Source organism: Schistocerca gregaria, chromosome 1 (assembly GCF_023897955.1).
Source record: "Schistocerca gregaria isolate iqSchGreg1 chromosome 1, iqSchGreg1.2, whole genome shotgun sequence".
NCBI classification, from domain to species: Eukaryota; Metazoa; Arthropoda; class Insecta; order Orthoptera; family Acrididae; genus Schistocerca; species Schistocerca gregaria.
In genome coordinates this window covers 677550583-677570624 of record NC_064920.1, presented here as the reverse complement: position 1 = coordinate 677570624, position 20042 = coordinate 677550583, and the positions used below count along the sequence as shown (strand labels likewise).

At 44.1% G+C, this 20042-nt stretch overlaps 1 protein-coding gene across 1 annotated transcript in view; it reads left to right on the top strand.

Annotated features, from left to right (window-relative positions):
• The window catches only part of LOC126363134 (CUB and sushi domain-containing protein 3), a 513579-nt gene that overhangs the window by 118626 nt on the left and 374911 nt on the right, over nucleotides 1–20042 (top strand). The window lies entirely within an intron of this gene.

Here is a 20042-nt window from a genome sequence, read left to right as displayed (position 1 = left end):
ACAGTAACATCGAATGGACGGTAGAAGCGAAAATTACAAGAGGCCGATCGAGGCTAGAATACATCAACTAATCATGGAGGATACCTGCTGGACCAGCTATAGCACTGACAAGAGGCAGGCCGAAGACAGAAATGAATGGCGAACCACTGCTAACCAACCTGATGGTTTAAGACCTAAGAAGACCATTCCATCTTGCACACCTTAACTTAGTTTTTCGATGGTTTTGGTTAATCACCTCAGGTAAATGCTGATTAATTTACAAAAGTCCTAGGCGGTTTATTACTTTGGAAATCATACCTAGTGTTCAGTTTTTATGGTTTCCTTGACAACAAATGTTAAAATTTAAGCTGTCTAACTGTTCCGAGAGCTCTTATTTTAAATATCTGTACAATAAGAATATAAGTTTTCAGTGTAATGCGTATTATCTACACCGGTAATTGTTTGGAATTATAGCAAAAATGATATCATGTTCCTGCGATGCATATTCCTTTGCCACATCTTCCTTGCCGTTTACCAGCGCAACTCTTCAATAGTTGAAATGGAAAGAAAAAAGTATTAGAACTTTCTGAATTACTGTCTCGAAGAACAAAGAACCGAATATTACATAGAATGACATCAACTGTTTTTCTATGTGCTTTTTTGCACGTTAATTACTGATAAAAAATCAGTACTCCTATCTGCACCAGGACTTTTCATTCTAGCTGTTCCTTCCTTTCACCGCTCACGGCAAAAAATCCTGACAAACAATAGGTGATTGGAGAACAGATAGTTTCGCGGCGTTGACCAGTCAGCAAGTCCACCTCCTTTTTGTTCCGTTGTCCGTTTCCTTTTTGTCCTTGAGTGTGCTCGTTCCTTTGCTGTTGCATCACTGTACGTTGCTAGCAGACGCAATGAACCACAAAAATTACTCGTCGTGGCTTGACGACTTGTCAAGCATCTCACATCTCCACAGCAGTCGTCTGAAACATTACAACAATAATTAACGAAACATTAATTACTGATGAAGCCTTTTGCTGACGCAAAAACAGACAGTAATAACAGCTCAAATTAAATGTTCAAAAATCGTGTTGCCTACTTTTCTTCCATCGCCACATTTCGTGTGATTCCTCTAAGACGTCTTACTGCAGTTTTGTGTGGATTGCACTGTCCAGCAGGCGTTGTGTTTACGTCGCTTTCCATTCATCCCCACAGACTGATGTCCAGTGGGGTAAGGTGAGGCCGCGGCGTAGATCAGACAAGGTTACATTTGAGTGAAGTGTTAGATGCAGGGTTGAAACTACAACTCCTCTGTCCCAGTTTGATAGCTAAAGGCGTCTCCCCCCCCCCCCCCCCCCCCCCCGCAAAAAGTGGATTTGAGCGTTTGGCGTCATTGGCCGGGAGGCCCCTTGTGGGGCAGGTCCGGCCGCCTTGGTGCAGGTCTTATTACATTCGACGCCACATTGGGCGACCTGCGCGCCGGATGTGGGTGAAATGATGATGAAGGCAACACAACACCCAGTCCTGAGCGGAGAAAATCCCCGACCCAGCCGGGAATCGTACTCGGACCTCTTAGAACGGCAGTTAGTCACGCTGACCTTTTTTTTCATTTTGTTCGTTGTATTTGGTCGAAGCGGACGTCACGTGACATCCACTGAAGTTCGTTGTTGGTCTTTTCACTCAATTTTTTAATTACAGAGACACACCAGGTCTCTGCCCGCCATTCAGCTACCGGGGCGGGTTTGTCCGAAGAGCAGAAGCAAGTGATGTTGTAGCTGATCTCCTCACGTGAGCACGTAAAGGCGGCTCGTTAAGACGTGTCCAGCTAACCGAGTAGTAATCAGTGTCCTGCGCATTTACGGAGAAGCGATGATGGAAATTTTTCTCTACAATGGTACGCTCAACCAATCTAGGACCGAGAGCTTTTCTTACTGGTAAGTGTGGAAGTAGCACATACAACGAGTGTAAGTAATCGGCAGATTCCCACTGACACAAGTTCCAAACACCGGGCATCATTGTTCGTTTATGAGAAATGTGTGTGGTAGCAACTGCAGCAACGTCGCGAATGTGTTGAAAACTCGAAAAAAGATGCGCTTGAAAATTTTGACGTGCTGTTAGAAATTGTCTACGGAATTCTTCACCAGCTGTAAGAGCATTCATATCACAATCTCGTAAATAATCACCATATCGTCACATTCAGCTAATGTGAGATGACCGGCATTGTTTCAAGTGCTTACTTATATTAACAGGGAAATTCAGTATGGAGTTGGAATCATGAGGACTCGTTGTGGGCTTTAAAATTGAGGCCAACTTCGGAATTGTTCATTTCAGCTTCACGCAGCTGTATTTCCGCATCATTATCAAAATAATTGCTTTGTCTGTTTCTGTCATAATACATATATGCAGAGCGAACTTCTGGAATTTCAAACTACTCAAAACAGTATTTGTTCCTGACTTTATTTTAGAAACAGTTTTAGAATTTTTTGTTAGTAGTTCTAACACTGAACTTGTTCTCAGTAATTTGCTCTTTCTTTGTCAGATATGCAACGTTGTTGAGCAGAACATATCTAGTTTGAACTAGGACACAAAACAGGTAGAGATGGATGTTCGCCAGAACAAAAAAAGTGACAGAATCATAGCGGCATGACAAGTTTCTCGCCTTGCTGATCTATAAATCGTATCTGCTTGCGCACAGGTAGCCGTTAACCAGCTGTTTATGTCTTATTGGCCGAGCCGGGTAGCGACAGCGCCAAGTGGCGGGGCTCCAGCTCTAAGCTCTGCGTCCCCCAGGTGTCCCCTGCTGCCCGCCGGACTTCGGACTGGCCCCATTAACGGAACGTGAAGCAGCGGATACTAGAGGCATTACACATGTCCCGTTTTAACACAATTTGGCAAGTAATGAAAATATAGCAGAAATGATGACTGAACTCATACTTTGGGGAAATCGTATTATAGGACGTCTTTGCCATCAATACACTACAAGCTACCTTAGATTTCCCTGACAAGAATCTTCGCTACAACGCCGTTAAATAGCTTCTTGATGGTCTTAAATATGTACCCTATAAGGCATTTACATTTACCGCAAGTCTACTGATCTTAGAGAAAACTGCTAGTGGGGCTGTGATACTACATATATTACAGCTGTAAAAAATTTTATTCCAAGAACACAGATATTTAGTTATTGTAACCCACAATATACTCCCCTCCTGTATCGTTACAAAGCTCCATGCGAATTTTCCATCGGTGAAAACAGAGCTGGAAGTCTTCCTCTGTGAGCTCCTTGGTGAAGTGTCCCGCTTTGCTTTCACTGCTTTAACGGACAGAAATCTTGCTCGTCTTAATGCACATTTGACCTTCAGAAATAGATAAGTCAGATCGTGGTAGGCCTAATACTGGGATGCTCTACTTCGCTGCAAACCTCTTGACAGAAAATGCGTTGTTCATCCAAAATTCAACCCGCTTTTGTTTCTAATTTTCTCAAGGTGTTGAGCGAGAACGTCAAGGCAGTAATGTTGATTAATAACTTGACCCTCATGGACCCAGTGAAGAAACAGAATTCCATAAATACCTAAAAAAAAGGCCACTATCGCTTTGAATCATGATTTGTTTTCACTCTCGATGGATTTGATTACTTCCAATACATGAATTGCCGCTTTGTTTTTGGATTATAAGCGAACAAGCAAGATTCGTCACTTGTTATCACTGTTTCAAAGAAATTGGGATCTTTTCAATGGTATCCAGAGTGTCAGTACAAACATTTTCACGAGCATCTTTTTGTTCACTTGCGACAATTTTCGGCCCCAGTTTCGCACAAATTTTTCTTATGTTAAATTGTTTATGTAAAATTTGACATATGTGCTCTTTGTCATCTCCTACAGTTTCAGCAGTCGAACGAATACTCAGCCGACGGTCAACTGGAATCTCATTACCTACTTGTTCGATATTTTCGTCCGTTTTTTTGTTTTTTGCACAAACGAAGATCACGGTCACAATGATTTGTCTACAGACACCAGAGATGCAGCATTTGACTGAGAAGACTTCACGCTTCACAGCTATTGCTCGTTCATCTTTAACGCATACGCACTTACTGTCCCGTTATTTTACAGCCACACCTCGTACAACTCACGTTCGGTGTAGTGTTGTCACAGGATTTTATAAGAAATTATAATCTCTGCAACGATATCTGGAAGCCTTCTAGACTACGCAGAAGTTTCATTCATGCGAAATGCAATAATGAAGATGTTTTGTTACAGTGTGGCTTCCGGACAAAAAAATTACTATCTAACCCCTCGACGTTCCTACTGATTATGAGCAAGTATTTCCTTTGAAAATATACTGATACTTCAGGAAACAAGATGCAAATGTTCACATGAGCCTTCTGGTATCGGGTACAGAGAATTATTACCTAGAGCCCTCAGGAAGGAAGGAAGGAAGGAAGGAAGGAAGGAAGATTAGTGTTAAGGGTCCCGTGGACACTGACGTCATTAGGAGTGGAGCACAAGCTCGAATTGTTCCAAAGATGGGGAAGGAATCATCCTGGCATTTGCCTGGAGCAATTTATGGGAGTGACAGAAGCCCTAAATCGGGATGGCCGGACGCAGATCTGAATCGTCGTCCTCGCGACTCCAGTATGGTAATCACAGATCCTCAGGGGCTGCTGGACGTTCAAGTCTTGCCCCGGATGTGGGGCTCCTACAGGCTGGCGATAGTGTGGAGACGTTGTTCTTTTCATGTTAGCCATTCGTCGCGCCCATGGAAGGGTATGCTAAGCTAGTGGCGGACAATCGCCCATGCGCGATTTGGAGGTAGTTTTCATTTTAATTCTGTGGCTTGATACTTTTCCATATCACGACTAATAACTGTCAGTCCCAGCGAGGAGGGATGCAAGCATAATTTGTCTGCAGATCATAAGAACTTTGTTCTATAGGTCGCAACTGGGTGTATATTCTGCTTCTAGACACAGGCGGAGAGGTGGCGACCGGGTGGAGGGGGAGGGGGGAGGACAATCTGGCGGTTGCTTAGAAGCTTATGGAAAACCTCCGAAGATCCAAACTGTCACTAACAGGGCGAGTAGAATCCATCACTACATCGTGATGAAAACAAAGGAAGTAGGTTACAGTACGCTTGTTCGCCCACTGCTTGAATACTGCTCAGCAGTGTGGGACCCGTACCAGATAGGGTTGATAGAAGAGGTAGAGAAGATCCAACGGAGAGCAGCGAGCTTCGTTACACGATCATTTAGTAATCGCGAAAGCGTTACGGAGATGATAGATAAACTCCAGTGGAAGACTCTGCAGGAGAGACGCTCCGTAGCTCGGTACGCGCTTTTGTTAAAGTTTCGAGAACATACCTAAACCGAAGAGTCAAGCAGTATATTTCTCCCTCCTACGTATATCTCGCGAAGAGACCATGAAGATAAGATCAGAGAGATTAGAGCCCACACAGATGCATGCCGACAATCCTTCTTTCCACGAACAATACGAGACTAGAATAAAAGGGAGAACCGATAGAGGTACTCAGGGTACCCTCCGCCACACACCGTCAGGTGGCGTGCGGAGTATGGATGTAGATGTAGATGTAGATGTAGATGATAGCCCACGTCGGTGCATTGGCAACTACACGGGTTCAGGTTGAACTTCTCAATTTGAAGCAGACTACACACTGTTTCGAGACTTTCTGGTGGAGTTAAACTGTGTGCTGGTGTGGGAGACAAATTTGAAATCTTGTGTTTTGCAAAGAATGCCCTTATCGACTGAACTATCGAAGTATTACTCACAACCTGGATGTAGTCCGCCCCCGGTAGCTGAGAGGTCAGGGCGACAGAAAGCTAATCCTAAGGGGCCCGGGTTCGATTTCCGACTGGGTCGGAGATTTTCTTTGCTCACGGACTGGGTGGTGTGATGTCCTAATCATCAACATTTCATCCCCAGTGACGCGCAAGTCGCCGAAGTTGCGTCAAATCTAAAGACTTGCACCCGGCGAACGGTCTACCCGACGTGAGGCCCTAGCCACGCGACATTTACATTTACCTGAATGCAGCGAAGAGGTACTGGCACAACAAATGGTGAGGGCGAGGGCGGTCGTGAGCCGGGCCTGGATAGCTCATTGGAGATGTCGGCACGGTAGCTCAGCGTGTTCGGTCAGAGGGTTAGCTCCCTGTCCAGTTAAAAAACTGAGATAATGGATCAACGACGAACTGAAACGTGTGTCTTACAATGTCCGACCCGAGCAAATGCTACGAACGAAAACGAACAAAATAAGATTTTAAAAAAAGTAGAAAAAGAATTGGAGAAGAGCAGTGCCTGCGAAACCCAAGGATCAGAGTTCGCGTCCCGGGCGACACACATTTTTAACCTCGCAGGGAGTTGCCGCTACATAGGTGCCCGCCGCGGCGTGAGGCGCAGCCAGCACGCGGGACACGGTAACCAGGGCAGCTGTGGGCGAGGCGCGCAGCGGCTCGGCGCCGTTAGCCGTCCTCACGGCGAGGCCGCCAGGGGAACACCAGCTGCAGGCCAAACACGCCTCTGCTCCTCGGCTAGAGCGTTCCTGCACCATACCAGCCTCAGGGTTACGTAACACCAACCTGACTGCAGCGAGTGTCCAGGAAAGCAGCTGCGCTTCCGATTTTGTTACACGGTTATGAAGCAACTAATTACATTTACGCGCCACTCGTCGTATTATCCAGCATTAATCATATACCGTTGTAGCTGAACCATCGCGGTTTGCCCTAAAAGTAAACACATTCAAATGCTTAGAAATGTAGTATCTCAAGTCATTCGGTGTGATTGATTAATGATGTGCTTCCAGGAGTTCAGCTGAGTTGCTGCTTCCATTTTAGGCACAATACAGGATTTCCGTAAAATAACGTCCCAGTTTCAGTACTACATTACGTGGGCTATTCGGAAAGTTAAGTCCGATCGGTCTCGAAATGGAAACCACTTTCAAGTTCAAACTGTTTTATTTGAAACAGTTAGCTAGACTTTCCGTCTAATTCTCTGTATAGTCGCCGCTCAGGGTTAGACATTTGTCGTAGCTTTGTACCAACTTTCAAGTACCCTCTTTATAGACAGCAGCCGCCTGTGCTTTCTACCAAATCTCTATGCTGATCTACACCTCGTTGTTTGTGCCAAAATGTTGTCTTCATAGCCAGCAGTTCATGTAAGCAGAAACGAAACTCAGTGGGAACCATTTATGGGCTGTGTTGTTGACCATAAAACACTTCCCATCGAAAACGTTGCAGGAGCATCTTCATTGCTCCTGCAGAGTACGAGCCAGAATTTCATGGTACGCATGACAGTCATATGTGGCCTGAAGAGCTTCAGGGGAAATCTCTCACCCTCACACTTAGCGGGAGATACTTTTTTCTAGACATCTTTACGAACTCACTGTACGCTCAAAACTGAAAAGTGTGTCGTGACGCTATCGACAGGCATACTAGAGACACTGCCCAACAAATATGTGCAAAGTTTCATAGAATTTGCTCTGTCGTTCTATTTTGCGATCTATTAGATCGTACATTCCGAATGGCCCTCGTATAACAGCTTAATCTAAACTGTTTGCAACAAATTATACATCAAATTAAAGGTAAAATATCGAGTTCTTCTTACCAATGTTCAGTACGTGCACCCTTTGTAATATGGCACACTGGATTTTAATCCAGTTCTTCCCACATTTTGGATAACAAGTCCGGAGTAATGGAAGCGATAGCCTCTTTAGTCCTGTGTCTGAGCTCTGGCAAATAATTAGACAGTGGGGGAACACAGTCACGATGTAGTATAAACCCCATAGGACAAAAAGTCGCTTGACGTGAGGTCAGCTAAAAGTGGAGGCCAACGGAAAAGAGGCCTGTTGTGTTGATACAACGGTCAGGGACTTCGAAGCTCGCCGGCCGTTGTGGCCGACCGGTTCTAGGCGCTTTAGTCTGGAACCGCGGAACCGCTACTGTCGCAGGTTCGAATCCTGCCTCAGAGCCATCTGAACCATTTTTGAACCTATGGCGTAGGTCATATCTTCGCAAGCGAAGTGTAACAGCGGGAAGACGGCTTTCTTAATGTGGTAGTGTTGAGTGGTCAGCCAACTTTTCATCAAAGTCGGAAGATAAATGCGAACAGCGTTTGTATCTGCGGCTCGGGACATCCTTATGAACTTGTACAATATCAAAGAGATCCCCGAAACTGTTCTCTGCGCTGTGACCCAGCGTCAAGTGTACGGACTATTTAATATGAAGATTTTATTTGTCATCAAGATGGAGCCCATCCCCATTGGTGCCTCACAGAAAGAGTGGTTGAACTTCGAAGCTCAAATGGTTCCAATGGCTCTGAGCACTATGGGACTTAGCATCTGAGGTCATCAGTCCCCTAGACCTTAGAACTACTTAAACCTAACTTCGAAGTTCAAAAATGGCTCTGAGCACTATGGGACTCAACTGCTGTGGTCATCAGTCCCCTAGAACTTAGAACTACTTAAACCTAACTAACCTAAGGACATCACACATATCCATGACCGAGACATGATTCGAACTTGTGACCGTAGCAGCAGAGGGGTTCCGGACTGAAACGCCTAGAACCGCCTGGCCACAGCGGTCGGCAGTAAGCGAAGAGAATAGGAAAGAAAATAGGTAATATTGGTACGATATGCCTATCTGTACACACTGCAAAATGTATGAAGTGTGTCGCACCTCTCAGGAGGAATGATCAGTAATCAGGGATACGAGAGGAACGATCATTCGAAGCAGAAAAGTCTAGTAAATATGGGCTCTAGAAAGCATACCTAAAGTGGTGTGTGCACGTCTTCGTCTTCGATACTGTGCATGCTGTGCATGCTCTTTGTTTTGCATATTTTGAGAGTTGGTAATATGGACCAAAACAATAAAAATGAGTCCAGTAAACTTGGGCATTAAAACGAATACCTTAAGTGCTATGAGCCCTTGTTGATCTTTGTTACAGTGAAACACATCTCTTCTACTGAACAAGTGTTCATAGCTCTTAAGTTATGCATTTTAGAGCCCACGTTTACTTGACATTTCTTTCTTGTTTTGGTCCGTACCGGTGACTCACAAAATATAGAAACCAAAGAGCTTGCTATAGAAGAGATTTGTGACACAGTATCGAAGATGAAAAGGTGCTCATAGCGCCTCAGGTACGCATTTCAGAGCACACGTTTATTAAACTTTTTTATTTCGAATGATTGTTCGACCCGCCAGGGTAGCCGAGAGCGCTAGCGCGCTGCTTCCTAAACTCGGGTAGGCGCGCCAGCCCCGAATCCCAGCCTGGATGTGGTTTTTAGGCGGTTTTCCACATCCTAATAACTGAATACCGGTCTGGTCCCCACGTCCCGCCTCAGTTACACGACTCGCAGACATTTGCAACACGTTTACACTATTTCACGATTTACACTAGACGCAGACAGCTGGGGAACACTACTTTCGACTCTGCTAACTGTGCGGGATGACGGCATCAGCGAAAGAAAAGTGAAGCAAAAGAATGTTCGAATGATGGTTCGTGTCATGTCCCTGAATACTGGCCTTTCCTCCCGGGACACCTTGTATATGTAGGTGTGTATTCGGTATGACAGTACTTTCTTCAGAGTGGGTAGGTTCGCAACGGGTCGCGTCCCCCGGTTGCGAAACGCAGCCTCCGCGGTCCCCGGCGTGGCTGCGGGTGGCTGGCCGGGTGAACCGTCGAAAGCAGGCGGCGAGAGGCGTGCATAAGCGATAGCTCACGACGCGGCCCGCCTGCCCGGCCGTTGCTGTTGCGCCACGGCACGCTGCGCCTGGGCCGCGCTGCGTTTGGTAACGCGCGGCAAGTGATGTGGGAAGCGCGACGTGTCTGTGCGAAGTGAGCGCCGTCTCCGGTGGGAACGTGCGAGCCGGCGCCGTGATAGCCCGCTGTTCTGGGAACCCAGCCGCTCACGTGTTGTCACACACAGCCGCCAACGCATTCTTTCGTGACTCCACTCTGTTGTGTCAGCAAAAGTATCGTGCCCAAGAGAATAAGCTTCCGGCAATTACACGCGTTTGTCAGTCGAAGTTTGAGTCCTGAAATTTCTTAGTAGTTGGTTTAGACCTACACAGAGCTACAGAAACAACATAGAGCGGCATTTCAGTCTGCGAATAGCGGTGTCTCTAATTGTGCTTAAGATTATACAAGGCTAGTCCGTATTCCTCTGACAAATTTTCTGAGAATGGTCACTGTTGTTTTGATAAGAGGAGTCACTTCCAGTGGCTCGTTACAGAGTAACTTGTAATCACCTTGTAAAAAAGTCTAAAAATACTGTTTTTCAGATAGCCTTTAGACTGATATATTTCTTATTCGCCGCGCGGAGTGACCACGCGCTCTAGAGTGCCAAGTCACGGATTGCGTGGCCCCTGTCACCGGGGTTTCGAATCCTCCCTCGGGCATGGGTGTGTGTGTTGTTCAAATGGTTCCAAGCATTATGGGACATAACATCTGAGGTCATCAGTGCCCTAGACTTAGAACTAATTAAATCTAACTAACCTAAGGACATCACTCACATCCATGAGCGAGGCAGGAGTCGAACCTACTACCGTAGCAGTCACGGGGTTCCAGACTGAAGTACCTAGAAGTGCTCGGCCACAGAGCCCGGCCAAGGCGAGGCGTAAGGCTTTTTGTCGTGTAGTCATCAAGGGTACATGAGTGGGTCTTCGGCTCCCAAAGCCCACATCGATGATGTTTCGTTGAATGATTTATGCGTTGACACTTGTTAATGGTCCAGCGCTGAAATCTGCAACAATTTGAGAAATGCTTGTACTTCTGTCACGTTGAACTATTCTCTTTAGTCATCGTTGGTCCCGTTCTTGCACGATCTTTTTCCGACCACTGCGATGTCAGAGATTTGATGTTTTACCGGATTCCTGATGTTTACGGTACACTCGTGAAAGTTTGCCATCGACGACTCTTTAATCAAATTTCCGAAATCAGCAGATCCATGCTTTTCGATCACTGTGCTACCGCTTAACCAAAGTACGCTTTTAATCTGATACGTGTCATTATTATGAACTTTCATTTTGCTATCGTTTTCTTTCAAATGCTTTAAATGGCTCAGAGCAATATGGGACTTAACATCGGAGGTCATCAGTCACCTAGAACATAGAACTACTTAAACCTAACTAACCTAAGGACATCACACACATCCTTACCCGAGGTAGGATTCGAATCTGCGACCGTAGAGCAGCTCGGTTCCGGAGTGAAGCGCCTAGAACCGCTCGGCCACAGCGGCCGGCTCGTGTGTTGTGCTTAGCTAAGTTAGTTTAAGTTAGATTAAGTAGTGCGTAAGTCTAGGAACCGATGACCTCAGCAGTTTGGTCCCTTAGGAATTCACACACATTTGAACATTTTTTTATTTCATATTCTAGACAACTGCTTCGTTACGTCTCAGTGCAACATGGTATTGCACTCCTTTTCCTGGAAGTGATTATATGTGCACAACTTACGAAATATTGAGAAGCCGATTCTAGTGCATTTACAGTTCTGCAGGTTTTCTTAAGCCAGATATCGCTACATCTACAAATACGTCAGTAGCCGCTGAAAAAAAGTGTGTTTCCTAGCCAACCATGCGAATTTAAAACGTCGTTAAATGAGACTGCTAAGACCTGTGGATGAGATCGGTGAATTTTGTAAATGATTAAATTGTAGAAAACAATTTCTTGGACCCATATAAAGTGCTTATTTCAATAACGATACAAGTCTATTACCTCCACTTTTCTGTCTATAATGCTTCTTAAATCAATTATCCAAACAAACAGAAAGAAAGGTTCATCTCTAGCAAGAAGCCATATGCTTGAATATTTCTGATTTTTGCAGATTTTTCAGTGCTCGTTTAACTTTAGGACTCTGTATCTCAAAACGAACAAAAATTGACTTGTACCGCTATTGAAACAAGCCCTTCATATAATTTCATCAGAATTCGTGACCGATTTCTACTTCGCTCCCATAATCCGAAGCGACGAGAACAGCAGCAACATCTAGGTACGTAGTCAACACGCGTCTACATCTCGCTGCTGATCTCGTCGCATTTCATGATAGCACCAAATCTGAAACCAACCGTGGCCTTTAACAAAATAACGTACGAGCAAGATATTGATGTCTACAGTTTAATCTAGACTCTTTCGGTGCCACCACTGCATCTCCATTCACGAAAGTCACCTGGCGGCGTAAGCCAGCTGCCGAGATGCGTGCGACAAGATGTCCTGTTTCGCCGGCACATTCGCGGTGCGAACAGCGTGCCTGCGGCGACGGCTTTCACTGCGACGGCGCACGTGCAGAATCCTCCTTTGTGGTGCCAGGACGGGGCGCCGCTGACTTACTTTACGAGGAAACTTGCGGCTTCCGCCATTGTTGGAGCGTCGCCGTGGAAATCGGCCCCAGAGCAGCGCTCCAGAAGTGTGTCTGTGGGGTGCGATGGGCCCCCCGCTGTGACACGGAGCGCTCCACATCCCCGCTTTCCGGCCTCCCCGCTGCCAACGTACGGCCTTCGCCGTGCCGGAGTTAAGTGCGCGCGAATCCTTGTGAACGCACGGAGAGCCAAATGCATATTCTGCTCATCTATTTACAATGTTTTCACCACCGCCTGTGTAACCCAACTTTTTAATCTGGGATCCTTACGTATCACATTGTTTGCGCCCCACTCTGTTCTGTTCTTTTTTCTTCTGAGCGTTTGTCCCTCCCTCGACAGTGCTCTACGCAGATAGATAATCTTCAATGCACGATTTATTTTCTTACCTTGCGGGCAAAATATGTGTGCGTAATCTCTTTGTTAGTTGTATAAAGCTGGCCGGGGTGGCCGAGCAGTTCTAGGCGCTTCAGTCCGGAACCGCGCGACTGCTACGGTCGCAGGTTAGAATCCTGCCTCGGGCATGGAAGTGTGTGATGTTCTCAGGTTAGTTAGGTTTAAGTAGTTCTAAGTTCTAGGGGACTGATGACCTCAGATCTTAAGTCCCATAGTGCTCAGAGCCAGAGCCAGTTGTATAAACTTCGTTCAATATTTGCTCGTATTCTAACGGTTTTGATCTTGTCTTTCTGTGGCGGGAATGAGGACCCAGTTGGGAAACTGGGTACAGAAGTGTGAAAAACTGCCTAAAAACAACGCTCACGTCGTAAGGCGTCCGGGACGAACGGTCGCTCATATCCGGGTGTGACTCACGTCCCTGTTTCGGAAACCAGCGCGCTGCTGTTCAGTAAGGCATACCGCCAAGCCAAGCCCCAGCTTTCTCACATTACGTATATCATGCAACATTAAGCTAGTGTTCGGTAACTAATTTGACCCAAACAATAACTCCGGTTCATTTTTACATTTTTCCAAAGGTGTCATGCATGTGCCTTAATTCTTGTGCAAGAACTTCCCACATCATATTAAAAAAAGAATAGGACAATGTGCGAATACGACACGCACTCTGAGGTTCCCATACAAACTTAATTACGTATAAACTTAATTATGTATGTAGACGATTTGTTCGTCCGAGAATCGAGAATCTCGACTATTCTTGCCTTTTATCGGTATTGACACTGGTAAAACATCGATCCCGGAAATTCCAAGACTTTCGAGAATGTTTTAATTTTTAACTTTTAAGTCTGATAACAAATGGCAAAAAATATATTTTCGTGTGATATAATTAACAATTTTCGGATTTTTTTTCCTTTACTTGTACTGTGAAACGTTCTTTCTTGCCAAACTTCATAATTTTAGGTCAACGGGAAGCACCCTATAGATTTGCGAGTATCAAAATATGTGACATAAACGGAGATATCTTTTCATTGAACTGTCTTAGAAAATTAACTTTCCTAAACCACCAAGGAACCACAGACCTTAGTATCTGATATGAATATCAACTTCATACGTCTACATATTCCTGAGAAAAATGGGTGTTAACAGACGGACTGAGAGCTGATATAAAATGAGAATTGTTTTTCATATGACATAATTACAGATTCACAATTTTCGGATTTATTCCTTTACTTGTAATATGACACCTTGCTTCTTACCACATTTCGTGATTATAGGCCACAGGGAAGTACTCTATAGGGTTTCATCAGTGAGTTTGCGAATGTCAAAAAAAGAGTGACATATAGGGTCATACCTTTTGATTGTGTTGACTTAGAAGCTTCAATTTCTTACACCAAAGGGCCATGGACCTTAGTATGTGACATAAATTTCAACTTGAAACGTCGTCTCGTTTCTAAGGAAAAGGGTTTTTAACAGTCGGACAGACAGACAGGCATGCAGATGGACAGCAACTTGATATTATCAGCGTTCTGTTTTCTCGATTGAAGTACGGAACCCTAATGAATGAAGGACACATATTTTACTAACTTAACATCATGGCCTGGCACTGAAAAATAACAAAAATAAAACACTACATTTTGCATGCAACTGTGTTTAAGTCTGCTGAAGCAAGAGTCATGTTGATATATTTACAATGAGCATGTTTTATTTTTCAGGTACGATGGCCTTGAAGATAAGTTAATCCAACATCGCCTTCTAACTACATGACAGTCGAGAAATGTTGACGTATCCGGTAAGAGCACTCCTCAGATTAATGGTGAAATCACGATGTACAGTAAAGTATCGCTGTTTTGTGTCTCCATAAATATGACTCTTCAAAAGTTTTCCTTTAGTCCAATGAAACATGATACACAAAAAAAGAAAATTATCTAATGTCTTTGGAGATTTTTCCCACGTTTCCAAACGATTAGAAAAAGGCACTGGTAATCCCGTTTCTAAGAAGAGTTGTCTAACAGATGCAACTACCAATAGGCCTATACCGCTAACGTAAATCTGTCATAGAATAGTGGCACCCGTTTCGTGCTGACGTACTACGGCCGTTTAGGTCACTGAAATGTTTTCTGCAAATCAACGTGGATTACACGAACAGAGATCTTTTGAAAGTCAACTCTCTCCATTCCTCCATTCGATCCAAAGGCAACAGATGTTGTCCCTAAATTTAATGCCGTATATCTTGGCTTGCAGCAGGCGTTCTGCAGTTCTATACATTTCCACACACTCACCCAGAGGAAAAAAAAAAAAAACGCTCTGAAAGATTATAGGACCAGATTTATTATTGGATTGAATACGTCCTAAAGTGCCTAATACTTAATATAAAGAAATCTCTAGAACAGAAAGAATCAGCGGACATACGCAAAGACTGTTTTATAAGACCATTACTGATCGCGGTGTATGTCAATGACCTCTGGCGTAACAACAAAAGTTCCAAAAGGATGTTCGTGAATACTATTACAGAACAGAGAGAAGACTAAAAAAATGAAAGATAAAATAAATAATTCCCCATCGACCGAAGATGCCACTGATGTGAGAGCCACGTGTTTTCTACAGGCGTCCAAGTGAATTTTCACTCTCCCCAAACGTTCTCAGTCATGTCTGAGAAATAAATATTATGCATGACGAAACCCTGCTGGAAGGCGCCACTCAGTGGGCAATCCAGCGAACAGAGTGGCTATGTGCAGAGGGCACTGACCATTCGTTCCGATGTGCGACCAATGCACCGGGGTGCCATGTGTCGATCTGTGATGGAATGTGGGCCCCTGTTCCTCCCCCTCTGTCGTTAGTTGTCCCACTTCAATCAATTGTCCACGTGTTCTGTAATAGTTCTGTGCGAAGAACCGTGGGCCGAACATACCTTTCAGAAGTAACGTGAAGCACTCTTACTTCTATGCTGCCACTTTCTATTGCAGTGATTGCTTTTGTCGAATCCTCGTCTCCGAACATATCCACGTAAATGGAACGTCGCTTGCCCTGCTCGTAACGATTCGTGTCCTCAAACCATTACGTAGTTAGATGGTGACAGTTTCTGACAGATAGTGTATTTCTTTATGTTTTCACAAACCTCATTTCGTATACCAGTAGCGTTTTGTAGGGGATACAATAGAAGCAGTACCGTGGCATTTGTCTTAAACGATTTAGGAAAGCCTCGAAGAACGTACATCTTGATGGCCAAATATGGATTTGAGCTCCTATTCTAGTCTACTTGTTTAAAACGTTACTTGTTATGTGGGATCCAACAGGTTACTGTAGAATCTGCGTCGTCGTTGATGTAGGTAACTGGTGCCGTTGGCTGTCGTCCACATTGATCTTCGTGTGATACATGGAGTTCTGAGTCCCATTATTCCAACTGTACCTTCCCTTCCGCTTGGCTTCCGACTGTATCCTTTTGTTTGACGACGGAACTGTGGCACGTTGGAACTGACGTCGCAAGAGGAATGCGATCTCCAAATGGTGGTCTATATGCCAGTCGAACGACAACACTACTACTTCGTGGGTTTTTCAAGCACACATATCAGGTGCGATCTGTCAGTTACACTAAGTTCTCCAACAATAACATGTGCACATTCCTACTAAGGAAATCAGATAACACCTGTAGCTACAACGTGGTGGAAGTAACAACAAAAAGAAAACAAGTAAAGAAAAAAGTTTATTCAACGCGGTTGAAGAGGCACTTACTTATTCGGCATAATGACATACTTGGTGGCCTTACAGAAGACAACATGAAAGAAGGGAATCCGATGCTTGCCTGTTCTGGCTCTTTCCATGTTTCATGAAAACAGGCATAGCAGCAGTGGGATACAGCAATGGTAAATTTCGCAGCAGAGAAAATGGTTTACTCACGCGCCACTCAACCATGTCATTCCCTGCAAACATGCCAACACAACCTTGGTGCAGCCAAAACAGTCCTCGAAAGAAACATGTGACATCAGTTCGGAAACATGTGTTCCCCTGTACACTTATTTAATATCGTAGTGATAGACTCTCACATCCTTTGAACATTCAGAACACGATGCAGATCGAAACAATGTCATACTCGGATGTACTAAATATGCTCCATACTCAAGTAAACTATGAAGAAACCTCCCCAAAATGCAGATTCCTTCGCTAACACATATTAAAACAAAAGCGAGTCAGTATAATGTCGATATTTGACGGTATAATAGCGTGTTCTTTGCAAGAACCTGACATAAATCTCTGACGTACAAGGGACAGTCATGAAGGTGTAATTATCAACTCAAATTTCGAATTAAATTTTTGTTGCTTTGCTGGCAAATGTCCGCTAGTCCAGGTACACACTGAAATCCCCGCATCTCTCTACCGCAGAATGTCGGTAGTAGAGCCCAAAAACAGAAACATAAAATGGCTCGAGAAGTTGATAAACTACCATTCTATACTGGCTGTGGTAGTGTGGCGCAGGGATTTCAGTGTGTACTAAGAATGTAGACGTATACGAACAAACAAACAAAAAACTAATTACGCAATTTTATTTTTTCGAGGTGATAATTAAAACTTTGTAGCTATTCTTTGTATATGAAAGATTTGACCCTAATAAGCATTTATAAATGATTACTAAAAGTCAATAAAATTAAATTTGAAAAAATCCATATTTTCCATTTTTATGGTTAAAACGTTTACACGACAAATCATACAAATCTAAGGATGGTAAATTCAACTAAATGCTTGGAGATTACAATTATGAGTAACTTAAGTTGGGACGATCACATTGGTAATGTTGTGGGGAAAGCGGACCAAAGATCGATTTACTGACAGAACACTTAGAAAGTACATCAGGTGTGCTAAAGAGACTGCTTGCACCACGACTGTTCGCCCTCATCTGGAGTATTACTGTGCAGCGTGAGATCCGCATCCTGATGGGCCTCATGGAGGACATGGAAAAGGTTCACAGAAGGGCAGATCGTTTTGTATTATCGCCAAATAGGGGAGAGAGTGCCACGGACATGATACGTAAGTTGGGGTAGCAGTCATTAAAGCAAAGGCGTTTATCGTTGCTGGTGGATCTTCTGTTGAAATTTCAACCACATCATCTTTCTCTTCCGATTGCGAAAATATTTTGTTGGCGCCAACTTGCATAGAGAGCAACTATCATCATAATAAAAGAAGAGGAATCAGACGTCCTACAGAAACATTTAAGTGCTCGTTTTTCCCGATCGCCACTCGAGAATGGTAGATAAATAGCTTAAAGGTAGTTCGGTGGACCGTCTGCCAGGCTCTTCATTGTGAATATCGGAGTAATCGTGTCGACATAGATGTATAACCTACAACCACAGTTTAGAGATGGCTGTAGAATTATGAATTTATGTTCTACATCTACCTCTACATACATATCTCACAAAACATCATGCGGTGCATGACGAAAGGTTACTTTGTAGCACTAATAGTGATTCCCTTTCCTGAATACCCGCAAATGGAACGAGGGAAAAAAGACTGTTTCTATGCCTCCACACGTCCTGTAGTTTCTCTACCTTGTGATCACGATTGTTAAGCGAAATACACGTGAATGCACTTTGGTAGCAGTAAAATCGTTCTGCAGTCAGACGCAGATGCTCACAACGACCCTACTTTCCCGTACACTACAGAATTATCAGCAAACAAGCGCAGACTGCTGCTCACCCTATCCGTCGGATCACTTATATATATAGAGAACGACAGCTTCCTGAGGCTCTGCTGACGAGACCCTTGTCTCTGATGAACACTGGGAAACGTACTGGGTTCTATTACTCTATCAGTCTGGGAACCTGTTCCGTATGGTTGGATTTTCGCTAACGGTTTGCAGTGAAACGCTGTGTAAAGCGCTCCGGGAATCTAGGATTATGTAATCTGTCTGGTCTCCTTGATCCACGGTTCGTAGGCTACCGTGCGAGAAAAGGTCAAGTTGAGTTTCGCACGAGCGATGCTTTTTAAATCTGTGCTGACTAGTGGACAAAAGCTTTTCTGTCACAAAGAAATTCATTATATTCGAACTTAGAATATGCTCAAGAATTCCGCACTGAACCGGTGTTAAGGATGCTGGTCTGTAATTTTGCGCTCCGTTCTTACATACAGGAGTCACCCGCTCTTTTTTCCTAGTCGCTTGGAACTTCGTGCTGGGCGAGAGATTCGCGATAAATGCAAACTAAGTAAGAAGACATGGTCATAAAGCAACCGAATTGGTATTCCGTTCGGACCTGGCGATTTGTTTGTTTTCAATTCTCTCAGTTGCTTTTCAGCTACAGGGTTACCTATTCTATGTATTCCATACGGAGTGTCTGTGCGACTGTCAAACGATGGTACGCCAGTACGATTCTCCTGAGTGAATGACTTCTTAAACGCTGTCCTCTATTGCCACACCAGGCTGGTCAACGACTGACTGGGTAGAAACATTCCACCAGCTTAACGATTTTTCGAAGGACCAGTTTTCTCGGGTTCTCATCTAGACCTTTTGCTATGGTATGACGATGGAGGTTGTATGCTTCACCAATTTATATTTTTTAAATTACACGAATCTGTATTAATTTTTGTGTGCCGACATTCTTGTGTTATCTTTGTATCAAAAGTGCAAGAATATCTGTTTCTTCAGAATTTTCTGAATTTTGTTATTAAACCACGATGGGTCTTTTGCGTTCTTAATCCACTTACTCGGCACAGACTTCTCCAGTGTCCGCTTTATAGTCAGTTTAAACTTTGTCCAAAATTCTTCTGCGTTTAGCATATTGGAACTAAACGATGCCCATTTTTTGCCTAAGTAGGGTGCTAACAACTACTTTACCTAATCTTTCGAGCATAAAAACACACTAGCCCTCTGGATGGATTTATTAAATTCAGTAACTGTGGTCACTACGATGACATCATGATTACTAAATCCTGTGCCTTTACTGAAACCATCGATAAGATGAGGCATGTCTGTAACTGGGAGGTGTAAAATAATTCCACTGGATGTGGATTGTCTAGCTAGCTCTTCAAGAAAGTCTTCGGAAAATGTGTCCAGAATTATTCGCAAGAGGGTCTGTGAATACTACCTGCAATTACGCCATAGTCTATTCTCGGTAGGTTAAAGTCGCCTCCAACTAATACTGCATGTTCAGGGTACTTCAGCGCTATTTGATTGTCGACCTTCTTTGAATGATTCTGCAACTGTTGTGGCGGAGTCGGACGGCCTATGAAGATCATTCAGTAAATTTCGTTCACCTGCGCCGGCTACTCGCGTCCAGATACGTTCACAGGCAACTATTAGAGTTAGAAACATAGAATATACTACTGGCCATTAAAAC